General features: G+C 45.2%; 1 protein-coding gene across 5 annotated transcripts in view; it reads left to right on the top strand.

The window, feature by feature from the left end:
• ARID5B (AT-rich interaction domain 5B) overlaps positions 1 to 18,476 on the top strand; it is a 129,846-nt gene that overhangs the window by 27,509 nt on the left and 83,861 nt on the right. Inside the window, exons 1-2 of one of the 5 annotated variants that reach the window (XM_035330439.1) lie at positions 4,023 to 4,027; positions 16,918 to 16,924. The exons of the other annotated variants lie outside the window; for them this stretch is intronic. The gene's annotated coding sequence lies outside the window, so the exon portion shown is untranslated. Of the gene's footprint in view, positions 1 to 4,022; positions 4,028 to 16,917; positions 16,925 to 18,476 lie in introns of those variants that run through there. 5 annotated transcript variants of the gene reach the window in all.

The following is an 18,476-nucleotide window of genomic DNA, read 5'->3' as shown; positions in this document are numbered from 1 at the left end:
CGGGGCCTTGGTATATGAGCAGCTTATACATTGTACCATATGCTCTGTGGCATTTGCTTAGACAAAAATAAGGCCTGGTTAATGCACAACCCAGAGAAACTCTGCACCTAGAATTGAAAGTTGACCCTAATTCAAATTATGTAGTTCTGTCTTCTTTTTGTTCTCCTTTCCTTCTTTTTTCTTTCTTCTCTAGTCTATTTTTTTGCATGTGTCTTTTTCTCTTTCTTTTCTCTTTTTTTCTCTTCATTGTTTTTTGCAGATTTTCTTTTTCTGTAAAATGCCATTGTTCTCATCACTACTGCATTATTCAGAACTTTTGCTTAGGACTGTATTAAATAAAAGATCTAGCAATGGCTTTTTTTTTTTTTTTTGGTAAGCTTGAAGATTTCAGCCTGAGAAATTATTTTTAAGAATTACTTCTTTCTGCATTTTGAGGTATTTATGGTATACATTCTGTCCCTTTCTACAAATATGTCAATATTGAATGCTAGCAGTTTATATCTTAAGACTATTCATAGCTTTCTGAATATTTCTTTCAAATGTTGAGAAAAACAAAGAATAACAACAATGCAGCATATAAAAATAGAGTTGCTCAGGAATGTATTATTCATAATGAGCATGAGAACCTGTTTTTCCAGAAGAATTGGTCTGATTAAATCATTCACTACTAAGGCCGCTAGTTATTTATTTTTGTCTTTAGAATTATTTAGGGGATTTTTCTTTGTAATAAATGGACTTGTATACCCATATTTGGTAAACCAGTGGGAAGTCACCAAATGAGGAATTATTTCATTTTACAAATTTTTTAGCAACTAAGCAATGTAAACACTATCAGTTAAATATGGCAAAGTTGCATATTTGTATTCCTTGGGCTATAGTTCGACAAAAATTCAAATTATTTTATATAACACTGCTTCTTACAGACTTCCTTTAAGTGAAGTATGAAAGCTGCAGTGTAAGCTTTATTGGCCTATAAATATGTCATTATAGTTGGACTACATTTATATGCTTTGGATTGTTGTTTAAGCCAAGAAAATATGTCTCTACAGGTTGACTTTTTATTGAAACCCTTTGAGGCATACAACAGAATGTATTTTAGGCCAAGGTTATTAAAACAGCATTTTCATTTTTGCAGCAGACTCATTGTCAATTATGCTGCCACAAACTGTCTGTGGATAGGCAGTTATGAATGGTTTCATCTCTAAATGTGTCTTTAGAAAAAGAAATAAAAGATAGAGGAGTCAGAGCTGAAATTGAGAGAAGAGACGGAGGGGGGAAATGACTGAATTCAGCGCTCGCAGGCTCTGCAGGTTTGGGTTCAGCTGGGCTGAGGTGCTGTGCTGTCTGGGTGTAGCTGAGGAGCCGGCGCCCCGTGCCGGGCTCAGGGAGGTGGCAGAAGGCTGATTGTGGCGAGCCAGCAGTCGGCACCCCTGCGGCACACAAGGCCGTCACAGCGATGCTCAGGGTTGGGTCCCCAGGCTGTCATCACCGCTCTTCTTATCCATCTTTCATGATGCATTAGGATGCCAAAATGGGTGGTTGAAGTTGCCACAGTGCGGGCTCTCCTGTTCCATGATGGAGACAGTACTGATGGATGACCAAGTCCGGGGGCTTGCTGAAGGCTTTGCTGCAGTTTTTGCACTTCAGTTAGGATCCACTAAGGAAGAACTTGAAGAAAATTTAGAAATTATCCCTGTCCTGTCTTTCATTCCCCCAGTTGTGTGTTTGGGGGTAGAATTAGGATCTTTGTTCTCAGTGAAATCCATGAAAATCTAGTGCTACTTCTAGCTGAGGGCCATGGTTTGGCAGTTGCCCTTCCCCAGTCCTTAGCTGGTTTTCCAGTGGTTATTTCTGCTTCGCTCTTCTGAACTTCGCTCTTTTGAACAGTGGAGTTTGTTGGGCAGGGGCTGTGCTGCAGGACTGGCTCACCCTCTGAGCTCCTTCTCTTTACCAGTCTCATAGCTGGCACAGCTGGGAGATCCTGGGTCCCCACTACGAGATTGTGTTTCCGTGTAAATTGGCTGATCCAGGGCAGATGGCAGCGAGTTTGGAAGGAGGAGCAGAGCAGGGCTGCTGCCCAGCCCCAGCAGGCACCAAGCTGACTGCACTGGACGGGGCGTTGCATCAGGCACGGCTTCTCCGGGTGAAGATTATCAGCTTGTAATGTAGTCAAAATGTGATACTATCAAAACTGATCATCTGCAGCTGTACTGCATTCAGACACTTGTGGGGACTTCTGAACTGACGCCGACTCCCCTTTTTCATTGTTTGTCATGTGCTGCTGAATTTAGGCTCGCCTAGCTTAGCCTGATGCAATAATTTTCTTCCCAGCTAATTGTTAGCCATACAGAGTACAGCTACTTTGGGTATTTAGTGCCCCATGCCTCTAACTCTCTTTCCTTCCTTCTTCTGTCTGCACTTTGTGCCTCCTCTTTGTGCCTTCCTGTCCCCGTTGTCCTGACTGAATGCCATTTTGATCTTGATAAAGCTCCTGTGAGTGTCCCATTATCCCATTTTCCCCTCTCTGCCCTTGTGCACTGTATGTTGTTTTTTTGTCTCGTGGGTCAGAGCGACCTCCCTAACTCATTTTAGCCAGCCCAATTGATAGAGCTCTTTTGCCGTAGATGAGGCTATTACAAGGCTTGTCGTGCCCCACGGAGCCTGAGAGGAAGAGGACGGCTCCCTTGGGGAAGGGACCGTGGTACTTTCTTCTGTGCCTGCGTAGCGCCCAGCATGTGCCGGCAGTGCTACAGTGGAGCAAGAGCACCTGTGGGCTGCGGGGCAGCGCTGGGACTGCTCTGCCAAGTGCTGCCGAGCAGGAAGGCTTCCTTTGGTCCTACATCCTTAGGTTTAATTGCCTTCGGTGTTAACATGTTCGGTATGGGAGATAACCTGAAGTGCTGAGCAGACAGGCAACTTTGGCCTTGCATGAACAGGGCAAGGTAAATGGTCATTTTTTTGTTTGTTAACCAGTTGGTTTAAGGTAACTAATAGTTGTTGGCTTCAATTGCTGGCTGCGTTTTGCTGAAGGGTGGTGCTGTTGTTAGGTGTGATGTAGCCCCGATAATCCTGTGCTCCTGTCCCAGGAGCTTACTTTCTTCTGGGGGAGACCCTACAGTCAGTAGCATCTTTGGGTTCCCCCTCCTCTCTAGCCCCTCTCTCTTCAGCCCCAGCTGTTTCCCTCTGCACCCCCTCAGCCTCCCTTGGAGGAGGCTGGCAGGGTCCTCAGGGGTTGTCTGTAGCCGCCTGGACCTTCCTGAGGCCAGTGTTTGCCCAAACAATGCTGGGATGATTTAAGTGCTGTTAATTTCTTCCTTTCTCTGGTGACAGCCTGCTTCATTACCGAGGAAGCGTATGGGGGTGACAAAAACATTTTAATACGCAGCACTGGCTATGGAAGCTTTTCTTTCACCACTGGATTGTGTTGAGCCTCATCTATTTGTGGCTCTTGAAAGGAGTTTTAACACCACACGTCTCGAACTTCAAGCGTGCCTTATCGAAGAGATAAAATTGGGATTTCTTTTCAAACTTTGACCTGGCGTGAAGCTCTTATAGAAGGGGGGGGGGTGTTGCCCCTGGGAATTGAGGAGGTGGGTATTTTGATCTTTGAAATGCCGAAGTTCTGCCAAGAAATGCAAACAGGATCCCACAGAACTTCTCTTAGGGTAGCCCCTAAATCGCAGTGCCTTTCCCCGCCCCCCGCTTCCTGCGGCAGGAGCAAGCTAACGTGATTATCAGCACGGCGCTGATAGCAGTTGTCACTGTGTCAGCGTTTTCAATTATGTATTGGTATGACAAGGCACTTTGTCGGTCGTGGAGCACAGCCATTTGCATTTGCGGTCCCGGTCTGCTCCAAAACCTCAGGGGAGGAATCGGGGCTGCAGGACAGGAGGGGGGGAAGAGTTAAATTTTAGTGCCTTGAGAAGCTGGAGGGAGCTGCCCCACGCTCTTCTGCAGCTGAAGTTGCCGCAGCTTGCACCATTAATAAGAGTTCTGTTGCAGCCTCTGGTTGGAGCAGGAGCAGGCTGTGTAATTGCAAAATAAGTAGATAAAAAATACCGACCATTCGCAGAGCGTGCAAGAGCGGCCAGCGTGGGACAGTGTCCCTTTAAAAATGTTTGACGGCTTTTTTTATTTTTGTCTGTTTTTAGCACCGAGATTGACCTTGCCAGGCTGTGTAATAACCCACATGTGTCTGCTCTCCAGGATTTTTTCCCTTCTAGTCACTGTTGGATCTTACATTTAATTCTTACTGACCATGAGGTTTTGTTCCAGTAACTGAAAACGTGTGCCTCCCGGTGCAGCGCTGCTGTGCTTTAATCTGACTTTATCTCAATGTCTGCCTTCTTTTTTTTTTTTTTTTTTTTTTTTTTTTTTCCTTTTACCACTATTGATTTTAGAGGGTGCTGTTTTCCTCCCCAGCCTTCCCTCTCATTTCCGTCCCTGCCCATATTGTTTCTGGATCCCAGGGGGACCCAGTTTGGGACTTTTGTGTCCCTGAGCATGCCTTTCCCAGCACCACGATGGAGGTGATCAGCGTTGTCCTTCATGTGCCACGGCCGCTGGTCAGAGCCGCTGGTCCCCCACAGACCACCAGCACCTTTTCCCTGCATTGTAGCCTTCCCACGCAGCCAGCCCAAGCTGGCTGAGCGTGGAGATCCATAAGCCGAGCACCTACATAACGCTGCGGTACAGTTGGGTGGGCCCGTCTCCTTTTTCCTGCCTGGTCTTTTCCTGGGCTGTAATTCTGCGCTGCCAGAGCCCGGGACTGGGAGCCTTGCGGTCGCCTTTGACTTGGAGCACTCCGTTAATCAAGTGGGAGCTGTCTTCATACAGCTCGTGAATCACCTCGGCTGCGACCTGCGTGGCCGCGCTGGGATGCTCTGGCTCTTCTTGTGCCACGGCTGGTCCTAGGAGCCAGTTCCCTTGCTGGGGAGAGCAGGAGAGCAAGACCCAGCTTCCTCAGCACCTTCCTTCCACAGTGCTCTTCAGAGGTGCCTGTCCCATGCCCAGAAACACAGCTTGCCTGTTGTTTGCAGCCTGCAACGCCCGCCCTGTCTCTTCCTAGATACCTCAGTGTGGTTCTGACCACTGTGTTGCAGCAGGGCTGGTGCTTGTTCTACAAGGTACACTATCCTTATAGTTGGCCCATCCCGTGCCACAAGGGTTTATCAGGGAAAGTATCCTTTATGCATCAGAAAGTGAAGGAGACTTGCTTTTTCTCCCCGTTCTCCTCTTTTCACAAAATCCCAAACTGCCTTGGACCTGCCTGGCGCTGTGTGCTGCCCTATGGAGCACCCATCTCTGTGGGCACGCAGGGGAAGGGGGGGTCTGGCATCCTTGCTCTTCTTAAACCAAGTTTTAAGGCTCTCGGTATTGACATTGTGGCTGCTTAATTTGGTTCGTGCTTGTCTCTGCAGGCTTGGTGATCCGTGCAGGATGAGACCATTGATAGGTGAGGGTGTTGGGGAAGGGAGGGGTTAAACCTAGCAGGTGTATAAATAGGAGTGCAGTTTGTGGGTGACAGAGAAAGTGAATATTAAAAAAATGTAACAGCATGAGTTGTGACTGGATAGGTTTTGTACAGGAGAGTGCTGTGGCATCACCTTTATTTACTTCATTTAGTGAAATCTGGACCATGTAAAATAAGTTCCTCCTTAATTTTATTGCTAATAATAATTTGCTTGTAAAAATGGATTTTTAGCGCTGTAAAGCCTGAGCCTGGGTCTCTCCTCCTCTGTTACATTGTGAAGCACCAATACTTAACACCGTAAAGAAGCTTCTGCTAGTGATAGATAATGTGTATTATTTTAGCAGGAGTATATTCGTAGCAGGTTGTGAAAAATCAAGGTGAATTTTTACATCTGCACACTGCTGCATAATTGATAGATGTAGACGCTGAAATTCAAAATAAGCTTCTAGCAGAGCACACATTTGATTTTCCTAAACATTTAAATATATGTATCACACCCTCATTTTAAGATTCTGGTTAATGACTTTATGAGCATGTTGGCAGCCAGAGCATTACATGTGGTTTGAGAAATGTGTCTGGATATGCTTGGTAAGCAGTATTGTTCTGACAGTGTACTAAAGGCCATCTTCAATTTGACTGTGCTCTACTTTGTTATGCTGTGAAAGAAAAAGATAATTCAGCAGAGCATTGTGCTGTCGGCTGGAGACGCCACACTTCAGAATACAAATATTACTAAGGATAAATGAATCATTAAAAGAACAGTAGCATAAAATATCTGATGAATGAACTCCAGGAGTCTCTGCTGGAATAAATTTAGCATTCACGGACAGTACCATAATATGTGAAATAATAGTATCAGTTCTACATTCAGATGCCAAAAACATTTATGGACCCAGAATAATTGTGAGTTACAAGGCTATAAATACATGGAGGGGATTTGGTGATATCATCATAAACCGTGAGAAAGATGCTAGGCTGGTTTCTAATGTTACCAGAACCTCGAGATATATTTACAACCTCGTTCACACTCCTGCAGTTTTAGGGGGCAATTCTCCTCTTTGCCATTCCCGTTAGTGCGGGGGGGAGTTAGGCATGTGTGTCAGGAGTGGAATAGATCCTCATGTGTTGTACAATTCAAGGATCCTATAACAAATTGGAAATACAATTAAAAAAAAAAGAGGGAAACATTCCCTCTTGGCCTCCTCCAGGTTCCCTCATGTCCTGTTCTGCTCCTGCGAATGAGGCTAGTGAGAGGAAAACAGGTAAAGTACGACAAGGTAGCTGGTGTGTTTCTGAACGTTTTGTCCACAGCTGCATCATTCTCTCACTTTTTATTACTGAAGAAACAAAACAACCAAGGCCCAGGTGTTCTGGTCCCAGGTTTCTTGAAAGTGCAGGCTAATGCATTTTAAAAGCGGGCTGCAAATACCCAGGGAAGGTTGGGATTGTCAGCCTGTCTACCGAAAGGAGGCTTTGCTGTTGTGATACCAGATCCGTGCCTGATAAGCACAGTTAATTAGGAACTGGGGCCTGAACCTGACGCGATATTCAAGAGCATGTTCAGCTTTCAGCACGTCCCATGTCACTTGTTTGTAATTAAGCCCGGTGTCCCCTGCCTTCCTGGATTGGGACAGTGGCAGAGTCTCCACAGGTACTTAGTGTCGGCTCACACATGCCGATATTAGACGGGCTGCAGCAGGACCCCTTCCCCTCCCAGAGTCTTCCCCCAGCCAGCTGTGCTGCGTTACTGGCCTCATCCTTCTTGTAAGTCATCGGCAAAATATGCATGTTCAACGCGGTGCAAAGCAAGTCTGCGCAGTAATTCCACATTCCTTAGTGTTGCAGGAGGTCTCCTGACTGACCAAGCTGCAGCCTTTCTGCTCATCCTTCTCGCAGACTGACGTCCCTGGCTTTGTGTCTGGACCTTCCTAGATGCTTTCCCAGGGCATTTGTGGTATTTGCAGTGGGAAGGGGCTCTGGCTTCACTGACATCCTTCCATGCAGTTCTTGTGTTACTTTCTGTGTCCTGTCAGGGGGATTTGTCCACCAGTAAGAGGTGGATCAGGACCTTGAGATACGTCCTGGACTTTCTACCCTTGCCAACTGATGGAGCAAAGAGAAGATAATTACAGGACCAAAAAAACAACAGTGAAGGGGTCAACAGCAAGAGGGGGTCCTTGTCAGCCTCGTGGGTGACTTGAAGGCTGTGGCATGTGTCAGCCATAGGCCCTCACCCAGCTAGTCTCTGAGCCTGCATTTGTTTCAGTCTCCCCCATTTTATTTCATTGTCTGGATTCATGGATGTTCTTGCTGTGACAGGGTCATGAGATTATTGATTATTTGTTTTTTAGTTAATTACTGATGACTTTGACATGATATTATTAGCAGTGTCTGTGTGAGCTCTCTTGGCAAACCCAGTAGACTGTGCATAATGCCATCTTAGTGCATGTTTTTCTCTTCAATTATTTTAAAACCACAGTTTCCACTTTTCTTTCACACCGAGTATTTCCAGATTAAAAGCTTTGTGGGATGAAAATTAAATGATAAGGTACTATAAAAATCTATTTCAAGAATCTCAAATGTTTCAGCTCCATCTTTATTTTTATTTTTCTTACTCCCTGTATGACCCTTACTTGTATGTTAGTATACACTCCTAGTTTGGTTGCACAGAGAAAATAGCTGAAAAAGTCCTTTTATGCCTGTGTTGTTAATCCTCTGCTGAGAAATTTACAAACGTGGCCCCATAAGTTCTGTGGTATAGTATTAAAAAAACACAAAACAACCAAATAATTTTGGCAGTTCAAATGCAGAAACTAAAAATAATTTAATCTGCAGTGTGAACATAGTTTCATATTTATACTAGCATCTGGCCTCAGGAATTGAATACTCCATTCTTTAAATAGCTTCACTCTGGCTCCTGAATGCTTTGTGACTAGAACATTACCCTACAGCCATACACCTTGTTTACATATTTCTGTTAAAAGGCAAAAGAACTTACAGTACTTCAAAACATCGGTACAAGCTCTCCCTTCCCCTCTCACCCTGGAAAATAAAAGTTTTTTAAAAAAAATAATGAAAGAGTGGTCTGAGAGTGCATTTTAAATTTAGTTCTCTCAGTTTGCTGCTGGGTACATATTTCACCATCATTTGTATCAAAAACTGGAAGAAATTTTTTGCAAAGAAAACGAATGCCGTTCCAGCTGCCCAACAGTAGTCAAGCACAAATTTCTGTACACTTTGTTTGTTTGTGTGCTCGGTTTTCATCTGGCAAATGTCTTTGTCTTTAAAAACATTTTGCCTGGAGGCAGTGGATCCTTTTTTTTACCCATATAGTAGAAATGAGGGGTAGGCTGCTTCAAAGGAAAAATATTAAAATAATGTGATAAACAGGTAAACACTGTAAATGAGTGGCTAATGATTAGCTTCTCACAGTCCATAGGGACAAAGTATCTCTTTATAGTTTTATGGTCCTTGCCAAGCCCGACTTTAGGAGGAATTGTATTTTCAGAATTACATATTTGAAACTTCAGCTAAGCTTTACAAATTTAGTAGATCCCTATTTAGCGTCTGCTGGTGAATGTAAGTCCAACCTAATATTCTTGCTGCTATTTTTTCATTCACATGTCTTGAGGTGAACCTAGAGGCAGAAGAGAAAATATCCCATTTTTAAACCTTAATCCAGAATCCATTCGTGTGAGTCACTAAAACAAAATCATAGTGGTTTGGCTAAAAAAGGCTTCATTTCCAAAGGGAGCGTTCCTTAAAACACTGGCGCCTTTCCCGCCGTGTTTCTTGAATGTGTTTTGTTTGCTGTCTTTGTGCTATTTATTGTAAAACATCAAAGCTCGTGTCCATAGCCTGTGCAGGGGGAGGCTCGTGGCGCATCGGGGGCCGGTCAGCTTGGTGGGGCTGGGGGCTTGCTCCCTTGGGCAGCGCTGTGCTGCTGGAGCCCTGCCATCAGCTGCCAGGGCAGCCTTCCAGCTCAGGTAGGGAGGACGTGTGGGGGCATTTCTTGTCAATATTCAGGGCTGGTCCATGGGTTTAGCCTTGCTGCTGCAATGCTTGGTAGCAAACCTTTTAGCACCGTGCGTGGCAGGACAGTGTGAGCCCTCCTGAACATATCTGAGAGACGGAAGGATGCCTTGATTTTCCTACCCAGCTATTATACTCCTCAACAGGAAAAAACCCACTGGGACAACCATCCCACTCAGTTTTGGAGTCGTCAGTGACATTTTCCTTAGTTTTCAGGCTGGCCTGGGACACGTGAAAGTCTGTGCCCAGGCTGTGCCCCGCCAGGAACTCCAGCTCTGCGCCCCGTGGGGAGCAGGAGGGTGGCACGGCGCCGTGCTGGGAGCAGGGACGGGCACTGCCTGGGCAGCACGGCGGGCACCCCTCTGCCTTGCCACAGGGGCACGGCTGCCTGTGAGCCTTCCCTGCAGGAAAGGTAGGGAGCTCATTTTTCACCTCACATTTTTAGACCTGGGCCCTCTGACTTACACGTAGTCGATGTGAATGGCCCAGGGTTTTGCCTTCGGTGATTTCAGATACCACGCGATCTCAAGGCAAAAAACATATGATTTATTGGGCAAAGCCAATTTAATATCTTAAAAGCATAGGGTAGGAGATCAGACGGGAGCATAACAGCCTTAAAATATATTCCCTGACAACGTACTTAAGAACATTTGGGTCTAAATGAAATTTACAGGAAATGAGGCCAATTTTGTCCCTGCTGTTTTGATGGCAATGGTGCACAGGAGGGAAGGAGAGAGTGTGGACAGGAATTTGTGTGTTTGATAACATGGGCCCAGCTTATTTGCACAAATGGAATAGGAACATTTTTCACCCTCTGCAGCAGAAACTCTAGCGCTAGTTTCTCCGCCTAGTTGAGAGATTTTTAAGTGATCAGACAAATGGGCAAATCCACATAAATTAGTATGAAAAGCTGTTCCCCTCTTTCTGGCCAGTCATGTAGGGTGTTTGTACAGCACAGTACCTCTTTGCTGCCTCTGTCGGCTCGGGGAAGCACAGGGAGCGGCTTCATAACAGGCAGAGGTGAAGAAAGGCTGCTCTTCTCTGTTAGACTCCTTTTTCCCCTTGTCACCTTGCAGACAAAGTCAGCCCGATGGTAACAAATGGTTTACGTAGCTTTTACCTGGAGAATACTTGTTGAGCGTTGTCTGTAAAATAGGAGACCCTCACGAACGGTGAAGCAGAACAGCAGTTGCCAGAAGGGTCTGTAATGATTTCTAATCAAGCTAATGACTAACCATTGTCTTCGGCTGCACAAATGAAATTTTCTTTTTTCCCCAAGAATGTCAGACTGCTTAGTGTATGGCTGTTTTTCTTAAATAAGCAATTCACTTTCTACTTTTTAGGAAAACAATGCAATTAATTTTCTTATTTGAAGAGGAAGATTTTGACAATAGTGCTTAGAAATTATATTGTCCAGGCTCTGAAAGCACTTTGAGTGCGTTTTTATAAAAGCGTCGTTCATACATTGCAGGGTAGGCGGCAAATTTCTCACTTAAAATCATGAAGCATTTCTTGGGCAGCAGTTATTTCTAGTTGGGAAGGTAACAAGGGTTTTGCAAAGGTTTGGTTGGGCAAGGAGAAAATTTGGAAAATAAGCAAAATAAGCTGTGGTTTAGTTTTCTCTTGTTTTTACAGTGGTTTTGTCACTTGTGCTTTTTATGGTCATTGTATTTCCAGCTGGAGCACAAGCTCACAGGAAACAAAAGTCCCTGGGCCCATGACATACTCAGTGTCACAGGTAGTAGTGTAAGGAAAGCTCCGAGCTCAACCCAGCTTACAGGGCACACTGGCTGGAAGAGAAGAGCTTCAGCTACCTCTACCTGTATTTGAACTCATCTATACAGCTTTTGGTAAAAACTTGGTGGTGCTGAAACTTCACTCAAAATCTGTCTTCAGAATAGCTTCAGGCTTTTCTTGTAAAAAATCATTTTGCCTTCTATCCTTTGGAAGGCATGGCCGGCATCAGAAGGCATGTAGCTAATTTCCAGAACTCTTTCCAGGATCAAAAAGCTGAGATGACAGCCACTGCTAGGCAATCCGGAGCTCACACCATCCTGCCACAGGATGTCTCTAAATGTGTATCCCGATGTACCTTCAGGTGTTGCTGGCTAAATGTTGTACAATTCCCATTAAGCTTGGAGGCCTGCCGTGGCAGAGATGGGGTGATGTGCTCTCCCAGAATCGGGACTCCTCAGAGCAGCAAGGAGGAGCAGCTTCTCTGCGACACCATTCTGTGGACTTGGCTGCCAGGTCGGGTGGCAAGTCCTGGAGAGTGTTTGTACAATCGCTGTTTAACTGACAGAGATAAAGCTTCTCTGTCCTATCAAGTGGAAAGGTGTGGCTTGGCAGTCACAGCGAGCTCCCTGCCATGACACACTGGCTTGAGTGAGTCAAGAACGGTTATTTGCCCTTCCCCTACTAATGGTGACTCGTGCAGGTTTCACACTCTGACACCATCCCTTTCTGTTTTTCAAAGCTCTCCTATTTCAGGCTTGAATTGCGGAGGGGCTGTAGTGTCCCCAGGCTGGTCCCAGTGCTGGAGCAGGAAAAGGCGGCATGTGGGACAGCAACAAAATGCTTTGCCTGCCTCAGAGATCCCGATCTCACTTCAGTCTGCCATAAATGCACCCTGCAGTTCATTGAGCTGGTCATCATGAGCACAGTGGTCGCTGGGTGACAACTACTCCTTGGCATGTTCTCGTCTTCCTGGGCACTGTAGGAATTCGTGCATCAGTTGTGTACTGACGAGAATGACTAGGCTAGAGTAAAATGTTGCGGGTCATTGAACAAACAACCAGCCCCTCCTTCATTTTATTGAAGCTACGTACAAATATCAGTTTTCTTCTTCACAGCTAGTTGACCGGAGGATCCGTGTGAAAGAGCAGGTTGCCAGCCCAGGAAAGTCAGATTGCTGTAAGCAGCTGCGGGCTGGTTTTCTAACGCTGCCAGCCTGTTTCGCTCCCAGAAAGTGAAAGTTTGAAGTAGGTCCTGAATCTGGTTTTTCGCGTGCGAGGTCATTGTGCTACCCGTGACCTAGAAACCAACAATGAATGTATAAATTGCAGGCAAGGAGAAAATTCTGAATTGACTGTAAGGTGAATGGAAGTTGAATAATTCCCTGAACTTCAACTGGGAAAAGGAGAAAAGATCACTGAATTCTAAAACAGACTTCAATATAGACAAAGAAAATGTTATTTTAGTATAGATTAAACTTATGACCAAGATATAGAGAGATTATTGTGTCTGTTTCAGATGTAATTTCATGCCTGAGAGTTTACATTGAAGGAAAACTGGTCTGGATCACATTAGCAAGGGCCCTGTTTTGCTGTCAGTTTAATTAAATGGAAACTGCTGGCAAGGAGACTGGAGTGGGTTTATAGAAGCAATACTATTTTGTATGTTGGAACAGGAAACTGTTAGGTCTTCCAGTTTGAAAGGGACACAAAAATGAAACCTGTGATTCATTCTTGTTTACAAACTCCCAGCTAGTGTACAATAACCTTAGTGATAAATTAACTGCAATTACACATTATATGTAGTGGGCTTTACAATAGCTGCAGACTTCATAGTTATGAAAACCGTGACCTTTGACAGAGAGGTTAGAACATGAAGTTTTTCCAAACAGTGCACAGATCTTCAAAAGTATTCACTTTTCCTTTCCTGTTTCATGTGAGTAGATTGACAAGATGTGTAGTGGGTGTTCTGTTTGCTCGCCGCAAGATTGTTGTCAGGCAGAAACCCCCCAAAACAAAAAAGCCCGCCCTTCGGGTACATTGATTTATCTGTTAACTGTGTCTGGCATGCTGCCTTTTGGCTTTGATTTCAGAGAGAACATATTTGGTTACTTTAATAGGCAAAAGCACTGAACCTGACTTGTAGGGGAAAAAATTGTTTTCTTTCCCTTTTTCAGCTCTGTTTATTGTATTCTGACATTCTGCATCGTAACTGTACAGCAATTCCAAGTTGGAGTAAAGAAAAGTAGACCGGGATCTCAGCCTCCATCAGCCTCATTATCTGAGAGCCAGCTTTTCTGGGTGACTGTGGGACTGAAAGTGAATGTTTATGCTGTTTAATAGCCACTCTGTGACACCAGCTCTGGTGATACCAAATGCTTTTTTGTTCTCAAAAATTGTTCACATCACTTATTTATCTCTCGTCTTTTTTAGTAACTTTTGCTGAGCTTATGAGTTGACTTATTTTCTCCCCCTGCCCCCAAATCTGTTTTTCCCCTTTTTTCGCTTCTTGTAGATGCATTTAAAGAGAAAGGGTTTTTTCTTCCTCTTACTCTTTGACTGAGGAAATTCAAGTCTCACCTATTTTCAGCTGCTTCTCCAATTTACGATGTCCCAGTGCACGAGAATGAAAGTTGACTATTTGAGAAAGTAAGGTTTTTTATCACGTTACAGTAACTGTATTGTGTTTATTGTGTATGCATATATGTGCAGTTATCTATGATGAAACTCTGAGGATGTGTGCATATGCACAAAACTGCATGTTGCTGAGCTCTAATAGCCATAAAGCACTTGACCAAGAGAGTGTATTTGTAATGCACTTAATATTCTTCACACAAGTATCAAAAGTAATAAGATGCGTTGTTTGAGACCTTCAAAGATCAAAAGAGAAAGAAGGGGAAAGAAAAAGAAAAAAATGTAACAGCAGCAAGGAAAACAGAACAAGAAGGTTCTTGGAGATGTCCGTCCCTGCAAATTCAATGTTTTTTTTCAGTGAAGCTGTAGGAGGAATCCGTGTTTTAATATTAACTTCAGTCATGCTGTAGCCCAGTGCCTCCAGTGAGCATGAAATTCTGCATGGCTGGAAGGTAGCTGGAGATGAGATTTGGAGACCCGTTGCGTAATGGTAGGTAAGGGGAGGGAAGAAGTGCCGAAGCCAGGTTCGGTGCTTTTGCCTCTTAAAGTAACAAGATGCGCTCTGTCTGGAAGCACCCCGGGGTGTCGGTACGTCGGGGAGGCGCCGCAGGACTCGTGCTCACCTCTGCTGGGTGCACTGCCTTAGCTGCCTGGGGTCTCCCCAGGGCCAGCTCCCACCGCCAGTTACTTGGCAATAAGGAAAAAGAAACCAACAGGCAACAAACTTTCTTCAAAGCCAGGGGCTGTCCATCAAAGCGGTCTTTCTTGCTCTCATTTGTAAGGTCTGGGGATTTAAAAAAAAATAAGAGCCAGAAAGGGTTGGTTAGTTGGTATCACTGCAGCGAGGTAACAAGTGTGGAGAGGTCAGGGAGGAGTTAGCAAATTATTTTGTGCAGGTGAGTAGCAAAATATTTCATGAGCTGGGAGAGGGATGGCTCAGCTAGCTGCCTGTGCTCCCACCGCAAGGAGGGCCCTCAGCTGTCTCCCTGCGGGTCTTTCTGCGTGACCCATGGTGCTGCAGCAATGTATGGGGCAGGACCCAGGGCCTCCAGGCACCGGGCTGGCTTTGGGGAGTGGGATCCCTTATCTCCCCCTGCCCGGCTCCCCGTGCCCCTGCTCACTGGCTGCCGAGGGCCACGTCTGTCGTGCTGCGGAGCAGTGGGGCTCCTCCACTGTGAGCTTTCTGGAGGAGGTGCCTTTCGAGGCAACCTAGAAAGCAGAAAGACTTTCCCAGTTGCAGCGGTGGTGAGACTCAAAGCCAGTAAAAACTTTCAGTCTCTAGAAAGTAAAATGAGATTCTCTACCAGCTAGTTTATTTTAATTTTTCTTTTCCTGCTCTGCTTCATGACAGTGCTTCAAATAATTATGTTGATTTATGATTACAGGTATTTTAAAGCTGTAGTATGCTGTAACAAAGCAATGCCAGCTTATTGTTTCTGGCCCTATCCAATTATACAATTGAGTTTAGGCATGTAATAATGTTATAACCGAAATATCCATCATGATGGATTGAATTTCATGAAGTACAATGCAAGAATATTTATAGCTCCATTCTTAAAGCCATTTTGGGGTCAGAATATGCCTCCTTGGTACGGTCTTTAAAAACAGGAGAAAACCTGAAACTTTTCTCAATCCAGCCCCAAAGCTACCACAACCCAGTGCCTACAAGGGGGAGTGCGTGTGTAGGTTGGTAGTAAACAGAATATGATAGAATAGAGTAATTATTTCCGCTAGAAAATGAGGATCCGGCATTATTTGTACAGTAACACAAAGTCATTATTTGGCTATGCCACTGTAATGAAACAATAAAGATCATGCTTAATGTAAGTATCGTCTCCCAAGAGACTTCTTGTTCTCTTTCTAGCATTTTGGCTATTAAAACGCATTTAAATTGCTGGTCTAGTTTCCCACTGCTTTTCAGAGAGCAGAGTGGGCAAAGCCTCCCCTCCTCCCGGCCCTGTTTGAGTGTAGACCTTTGGCATTCCAGAAATCTGACCTTGTTTGTAGGGACTGGCTCATTTTTCTATAATGTAATATGAAGCACTCTTGTGTTTTGATTCCATGAAGTAGAGAGTTTAATGTTCCAGCTTGCCATGATAAGGATATGATCTGGCCGAGATAGAAACACTGAAGGAAATTAGCTATTGTACTATTCTTTAACATATTGTTTGTTTAGCAGTTTCATTTAGAATAATTTTGAATAATCTTAGAGTACCTTTTAAAAAGAGATTTTTATTTTTTATTTCTTTTTTGGCCCGGATAAAAAGTGCGGCTTTAAGATATTTCTCCTAAAATAAATTTCAGGCCGCCTCATTTATAGTCAGCATGCCTTGATTACTTGCAGACATACTGGAAATTTACATGCGCTTTTCTCCATTATAAAACACTGATCTGTTCAGATCATTAGCTCCCTCATGACTAGCGCTTGGCAGCAAGCCAAGGCAGGCTAAATCTGGAGCTGTAAATCGTGAGTTGAAATAGCAGAAAGTGGATTTGTAACTTAAAAAGTGTAAACAGTTTGGAAAATGAAGTAATTTTAGAGTATGATTGATTGCCTTAAGATTGCACTTTAAATTAGCCTAGGGTCTCCAATGCAGATATATGCACTAACTGCTTATTATATATTTTCACTTTTCTTTGGAACAATAGCATTGTTGGTAGGCTTCTAAACAATGTATGCTTCTCCTAGAGTGACCTTTGAGGAAATGAATAGTTTTATTGTGTGTCCATTACTTTGCCTGAAACAACATTTTTGAGTTATTAATTTGCCGTGGTCTATAAATAAAGGAATCAAAATGCAAAGCAGCTGCATTACACTGCATATACTTCATCAGACTTGTGCTTAAACATCACCATTTAAGATTGATAATGCACCGCATAAATAATTTTTTCCCCTCTGATAAATTAATAATGTTTTGCGTAGCCGATAGCTGCTGGAGATTGGTCCTCAAGCACTGTAGAAGCAAAAATTAAGATTTTTTTTTTTAAGCACAAGCAGTGAGTGAGTGCTCTCGGCATCTGTCACACTGTGTTCACTTTCCCAAGGACCCCGGTTCGCTGAATTCGCGTGGCTGGGAGTCGGGGGAGCACGGAGGTGGGTGCCTGCTGTAGGGAGCGAGGGACTCCTGCAGCAAGCAACTCGCTCCATGCAGCCCCGTGAGCTCCACGTGGGGCCTCGGTGCTGATGCTCCCGGCACCCCTGGGGCAGGGGCAGGAGGCGTGAGATGATCCCACTGCCTTGTGCAGATGAGATGAAGCTCCAGAGCTTGGGACAGGCAGTAGAAAATCCCCGGTTGCTCCCTGGAGAGCGAGCACCACGTGCTGGTGGTGCAGGGGACACAGGGCGCCATGGGGCCGTGGGCATGTTTTCGGGAGCCTGGCACATCCATACAGTGGGACGGGGCTGCGGGCTGAAAGGGAGCGTGTCACTGGGAGGGATGTCCAGTAGCGTGGAGACATGGACTGGAGTGATCTCCAGCGTGGAACACGAGCTCAGCGTAACCCTGCGGGTGTGTGCCTGTACCTGCAGGTAGGCTCCGAGCGTGTGTGGCAGGGCTGCTGTCTGCTGCCCGGGCACGGGCTTCAGCGCGCACGGCCATGCTGGAAGTTAAGAATCAAAAACTGTTTAACAGCCATTAATGGTGGTGACAAATCACAGTAAATAGCTGAGTGAGTAGCATATGTACCAAAAACTCCTACGGTTTTGTATCAGAGTATGTTTTTCATCTGTCCTTGCCCTAGATTTCATGTCTAGCGCTCGGCAGATACAAGGCTCTGTTTTGTCATCCTTCTGGAAGCTCCTTTCCCAGAGAGTATTTTTTCCCAGCGTTATCACCCCTCCTTGATCTTCCTTCCTCTCTCGCTCCATGTTTGAAGTGAAGATTTTGCACTTGCGTTGGTGAAAGAGGTGTTGCTGAAGGTCTGAGCACAGGTCTGGGAGCCAGGACCTGCTGAGAGCAAAGCTCGGTGACTCATTCGGTGGCCTTAAGCAAGTCAGAACATCTCCGAGGAGGTTATTTCATATGTAAAGCAGGGGAAATAATACTTATCTATTTACCTGCCTCATAGGAATGCCCTGAGGACTAATTAGCGTCCTTTAAGTGCTTTGAAATAGACAGTGCTATCTATTATTAGAGCACGCTCCAGACTGGTAGATAGTATGCTAGGATTGTTTTCTGCTCGGGAGCCTTCCTCACTGCTGGAGGTCGGGCCCAGGCCCATCGGGAGCAGGGCACGAGCCGCTGTTCCCAGGCGCGTTGGCAGCCCTTCGCTGGGCCCTTCCTGGGCAGACTCGCTGGAGACTTATGCTCTCGCTGAAAACTTGGAAAGAGTCTGCCTAGAGAAAGGAGTGGGAGGATACTCGCTTGTTCTCCTCAGCTCATAGGCATAACTTGTCCTGAAATCCTTTCTCACCCTGCCTCCACCTGAGGCCTTTTCAGACAATTCAGGTGGCGTGGCTTCTCTTCTCCAGGAACCGCTTCCTGGTCCTGCAGGAGGGAAGAGAAATCCCATCGTGGTTCTCAGGAGGAGCGTGGGGACGGCTGGCAGGTTCCCATCACAGGGAGCCCTCGCTTATTCAAAGGCTGTTCCTCTTTCTTGGAGGG

This window comes from Oxyura jamaicensis, chromosome 6 (genome assembly GCF_011077185.1).
Source record: "Oxyura jamaicensis isolate SHBP4307 breed ruddy duck chromosome 6, BPBGC_Ojam_1.0, whole genome shotgun sequence".
Classification (NCBI taxonomy): Eukaryota; Metazoa; Chordata; class Aves; order Anseriformes; family Anatidae; genus Oxyura; species Oxyura jamaicensis.
The sequence above is the reverse complement of the archived record's forward strand: the minus strand, read 5'-3'. Positions and strand labels throughout refer to the sequence as shown.